Genomic DNA, 6,272 nt, shown 5'->3' on the forward strand with positions numbered 1-6,272 from the left:
GTGTTTTGCTCTTAACTCAGTTGTGTTTTGCTCTTAAACTCCATTGTGTTTTGCTCTTAACTACTTTGTGTTTTGCTCTTAACTCAGTTGTGTTTTGCTCTTATCTCCATTGTGTTTTGCTCTTAACTCCGTTGTGTTTTGCTCTTATCTCCGTTGTGTTTTGCTCTTAACTCAGTTGTGTTTTGCTCTTAACTCCATTGTGTTTTGCTCTTAACTCCATTGTGTTTTGCTCTTAACTCCGTTGTGTTTTGCTCTTAACTCCTTTGTGTTTTGCTCTTAACCCCATTGTGTTTTGTTCTTAACTCCATTGTGTTTTGCTCTTAACTCCGTTATGTTTTGTTCTTAACTCCATTGTGTTTTGCTCTTAACTCCATTGTGTTTTGCTCTTAACTCCAATGTGTTTTGCTCTTAACTCCGCTATGTTTTGTTCTTAACTCCATTGTGTTTTGCTCTTAACTCCATTGTGTTTTGTTCTTAACTCAGTTGTGTTTTGCTCTTAACTCCATAGTGTTTTGCTCTTAACTCAGTTGTGTTTTGCTCTTAACTCCGTTGTGTTTTGCTCTTAACTCCATTGTGTACTTGCACTTAGATGTAGTTTCTTCAAAATCTAGTAGATTTGTCCTTGGGTCATACCCCACATGTTCACCAAGTGTCGTTGAAATTGGTTTTGTAGTTTTTGCGCAATATTTTAAATACAAAATTAAGTAACAGAATATTTGCCATTTACTTAATATTTGGGTTATTTTCAAAGTACTGCTGCGTATACGTACTTTGATGTACTGTATCCAAAATGTTACAGAATCACGCTTTGGTCCTGCCCAATATGACTACCAAGTTTGGTCAAAATCGGTACAGTAGTTTTTGTGTAAAGTTGCTCACAAATAAAATAGACAACTAGAACATATCAAAACGTCCATGACTGGTGAACTCCAGACTAGGGTTCGAGTCCCGCTCAAACTTGTTGGTTTCTTTGGTCGGTGCAACCTCACCGTCCTTTTGAGCAAATGATGGGGTTTTTGGGAGCCTACAGGTCTATCTGCTGACTCATCAGCAGCCATTACCTGGCCCTCCTTGGTCCTACCTTGGGTGGGGAGGGGACTTGGTTACTAATTTTGGGGAGCCTATAGGTCTATCTGCTGACTCATCAGCAGCCATTACCTGGCCCTTTTTGGTCCTAGCTTGGGTGGAGAGGGGACTTGGTTACTAATTTTGGGGAGCCTATAGGTCTATCTGCTGACTCATCAGCAGCCATTACCTGGCCCTTTTTGGTCCTAGCTTGGGTGGAGAGGGGCCTTGGTTACTGATCATATGTATATAATGGTCAGTCACTAGGGCAATGTCACTGTCTCTTGCCCCTGCCATTCATGAGTGGCCTTTAAGCCATTAAACCTTTAAAAGCGATTCTTCAGTGTCATGGGGGAAAGGAGGAGGGGGTTGATATCTCCGGGGGAAGGGGAGGAGGGGGTTGATATCCCCGGGGGAAGGGGAGGAGGGGGTTGATATCCCCGGGGGAAGGGGAGGAGGGGGTTGATATCCCCGGGGGAAGGGGAGGAGGGGGTTGATATCCCCGGGGGAAGGGGAGGAGGGGGTTGATATCCCCGGGGGAAGGGGTGGGGGGTTATGCCCCCCCCCCAGCCAATAAAAGATTTCGGATTGAAAGATCGCGTACTTTATTATGTCTCGCTAGGTCACCTCCATTTCGGGGAATTCCCTAGGATTTTCAACCTCATTTTGTAGGGGTAAAGGGACTTAAGGGCTTTGATCTTTCGCGGTCGATAGAGTGATAAGACTCTCTCTCTCTCTCTCTCTCTCTCTCTCTCTCTCTCTCAATCTGATAGCTTATTTCAAAGTACACATTTCCTATTAAACTATTTTGCAAATGAAGGTCGCATTATTGTTATCTAGGGTAACACACTCTCTCTCTCTCTCTCTCTCTCTCTCTCTCTGTAGTGGCACAAGTCGTTTCCCTTTCTTTAAAAAAAATGGAAAGTCTAGACTCTTGAAAGCGAATTACTCTTTGATATGAGAGTAAAGTTGGATTGATTCATATTCAATACAAATAAATATTTTGAGTAGTAAAAGAACTTCGTGACAAAAAAAATTGTATTAGAATAAGATTATTATTTTGTTTTTTTTCATTTTTGCAAAACACAGAGGATTCAGCAGTAAAGATTTTTGTAATATATACAGATTTAAATATTAAAAGATTTACTTGACTGTATTGAGGTACGATTTTGTAATATCTTTGCTGAACACATGAGAGTAATTATTATTATTATTATTATTATTATTATTATTATTATTATTATCTAAACTAGAACCCTAATTGGAAAAGCAGATGCTATAAGCCCAAGGACTCAAACAGGGAAAAATAGCCCAGTGAGGAAAGAAAAAAAAGGAAATAAATAAACACCAAAAGAAATATTAAACGATTAAAACAAAACATTTTGTAATATGAAACGTGAGGAATCATCAATAAAGAATTATGTCAGATAACTTAATCGTATGAGAGACAGACAGAGGGAAGGAGAGAGGGGGATCCGGGGTAATCCGGGTGTACCGTGGTATACCGGGGATGCGCCGGGGTATACCGGGGTGAACCGGGGTATACACCGTGTTCAGTTGCGCATCATTCAATATTCGTGAATATCTCCATGGCTTTCCAATCACGCTCGGTTCCACGATGCGTGCTGATGCCCGCTTAAATCACAGGTCATTTTCTAGAGGACCGGAAATCCTTGGGCTTAAAATAACGTTTTTTTAAAAGGAAAAAGTGGTATTGTATTGTGCAATAGATTACGTGGATGTGTTTCCCTCCGTTTTCAAAGGTTTGGCACGAGGAGATTTTGTCTGTTTCTGAATGTATTCTTGCCAAGTTTCTTGGGCAGGATGTGTAGTACAGTTGGCTTCATTAATTCCGTTTTCAAAGGTTTGCCACGAGGAGATTTTGTCTGTTTCTGAATGTATTTTTGCCAAGTTTCTTGGGAAGGATGTGTAGTACAGTTGGCTTCATTAATTCCGTTTTCAAAGGTTTGCCACGAGGAGAGATTTTTGTCTATGTTTCTGAATGTAGTTTTGCCAAGTTTCTTGGGGAGGATGTGTAGTACAGTTGGCGTCATTAATTCCGGTATTTCATGAGAAATATTTTTTTCCATACAGAATTCGTACGTATCTGTATCATTCATATGTTCCTGAAAGAGATGTTTTCTTCGATATGTATTTAGAGTTTTAGTTTTAATTACTACTACTACTACCACTACTACTACTACTACTACTACTGCTGATGTTATTACTACTATTACCACTACTAACTATTGCTGTTGCTGCTGCTGCTTTTTCAAATGAGAATAGTTGATATGCTTTTCTTCATTTTGTATGCCTTGAGAGTTCTAGTTTTACTACTACTACTACTACTACTACTACTACTACTACTACTACTTGCCAAGATTCTTGGGCAGGATGTGTTGTACAGTTGTCTTCATAAATTCCAGTACACTTCATGCTGCTTTTTCAAATGAAAATAGTTGTTATGCTTTTCTTCATTTTGTATGCCTTGAGATTGCTGCTACTACTACTACTACTACTACTACTACTACTTTTTACAATAATAATAGTTGATATATTTTTATTAATTTTTATGTATCAAGATTTATATTTTTTCACTACTACTACTACTACTACTACTACTACTACTACTACTACTACTACTTTTTACAATAATAATAGTTGATATATTTGTATTAATTCTGTATGTATTAAGATTTATATTTTTTCACTACTACTACTACTACTACTACTACTTTTTACAATAATAATAGTTGATATATTTTTATTAATTTTGTATGTATCAAGATTTATATTTTTTATTATTACAACTACCGCTGCTTTTTAGCAATAAAATCACTCATAAATCAACATCTTCTAATTGCATGAAATGAAAAAAAAAAAATGTGAATCATTACCGTCATACAGAAACAATTTTTTGATAATCATTTCGGAAATAATTGCCATCACTTATTCGGTATCTATCCGAGAGTCAGTTTGTGGTTTATACTGTGCCAGCAATTTCCGTTCATGGTCATAATATTTTACTCTGTGTATAACGGGAAAACTTTTGATTTGGGATTATAGTTTTGGAGATGTATTCTTCCATATATAATTAATAGCAAGTGTCTTTATTATATATACTATACTATATATATATATATATATATATTTATATATATGCATATATATGTATATATATATTTTATATATATATATATATATATACATATATTATATATATATGTATATATATATAATATATAATATAAAGTTGTCTCTTTTGTTAAAACTCTTAAATCTTGATATATTATGTGTGGAACTATATATTAATATTTTCAAAAACCTTTTTCATTCCTTTAGAAATAAAGAACATATTTTATTAATACAGAGCAAAACCTTCGATATATATATATATATATATATACATATATGTATATATATATAATATATATATATATATATATATATATCCTGTCACGCTTAGGGAAGAGGGAGTAGTCAATAACCAGGTGAAAGGTACACTCGGAAACTACAGACTTCCACAAATAGTCGAACTTGCGCGGTTGTAGTTAGGGCAGGGGGTGGGGTAGGAAGGATTGAATCTGTTTGTTTGTGTGTATGTGTGTCTGTGCGGTTTCTATTTAAATATTTAGACGCCATTTTGACGGGCTGCGTAAACCTATTTTAAAGATTTGATCAGTTATCTGTTTAATGGTATTTTTAGTTTGCTGTACCTTTCTTTGTATTTGCGTTTATTCTATTTTTCATTTATCTAATTTATTAATATTTTCTAATAGATTAGATGATCTTATAAGTTGCTCACATGTCAGTCTGAATTTATTTTTATTTTAGTAAAGTAATAAGACTTTAGGTTTTTTTATATCTATATACGTATCTATACATATATATATATATATATATAAAATATACACATATATATATATATATAAATATACATATATATATATATATATATAAATAAATATACACACACTATATATATATTCATATATATATATATTATATATATATGTATATATATATAAAAGCATGCTGTGGCTACATGAAAAAATGACGGCCTTTAGTTTCTACAACACAAAATGGTGTGTTGAATATCCAATTTTTTTTTTTCATGTTTTTAAATTTTCACTATCAAATGTATGTCATTGCTTCGGGTTACCGTGGAAACCGCATTGAACTGAAAATGTAAAATCCAGACCTTGAGACGCCCTTGAAATCATAGAAAGAAAATTACTGACACCAGTAGATTTCATTATTTTTTTTTCCCATTATTTTTTTCAAGAAATTGATTTCTTATGATGTTTATTTGATAGTTTATACATTTATATAACTATCACAATTACTGTTACTGCTGTTTTCAGTATTATTGTTATTGCAACTTCAAAAGTTCAAACTTGCAGCTAATGTTTTTATAAATCTCTTTATAGTTTATATATGAAAGATCTATTTTAATGTTGTTACTGTTCTTAAAATTTTATATTAATTGCTCAATACTTTTCTTGTAATTTATTTATTTATTTCCTTTCCTCACTGGGCTACTTTCCCTGTTTATAGCATCCTGCTATAAACAGGGTTATAGCCTACCTAGTAATAAAAATATAATTATAAGGGAAAAAAAATAACGCAATAAATCTACGATATTTCATTACACGTTTCAGCTCTCGTTTTAACCATTTGTATCTTTTATTTTTTATATTTTTGTTATTTTTTTTTCAGTATTTTAAGTGAGATTGAATAGAATATTCTTATAGTTTTGATTTCGTATCAATTTAATTATTCGTAATTTATTTTCATATTTTAGACGATACTTTAATAAAACAAATGTTGAATATAGCCATTCAGATACTATACTATATATATATATATATATATATGTATGTATGTTATATATATATATATATGTAACATATATATGTATATGTATGTATGTATATATATATATATATATGTTATATACATACATATGTATGTGAGTATATTCTTTTGAATCTTCCTAAGAGAAGGTATGTTTGACGGTAAGAAATGTATTTTATTTCTACATTAATAACATATTATGTATTAGGCTATGAATGACTTGATGGGAGAAAATAGTGAAACAAAGAAGGGTTTTTATACTTATCAATTTTTTTTTTATTTATTTTTTACAATATATATAAAAGTAGTAAGCGTCAACGGGGTACGCAGTAAATAACCATAACTCATTA

The sequence above is a fragment of the Palaemon carinicauda genome, chromosome 45 (assembly GCF_036898095.1).
Source record: "Palaemon carinicauda isolate YSFRI2023 chromosome 45, ASM3689809v2, whole genome shotgun sequence".
In the NCBI taxonomy this organism is placed as follows: Eukaryota; Metazoa; Arthropoda; class Malacostraca; order Decapoda; family Palaemonidae; genus Palaemon; species Palaemon carinicauda.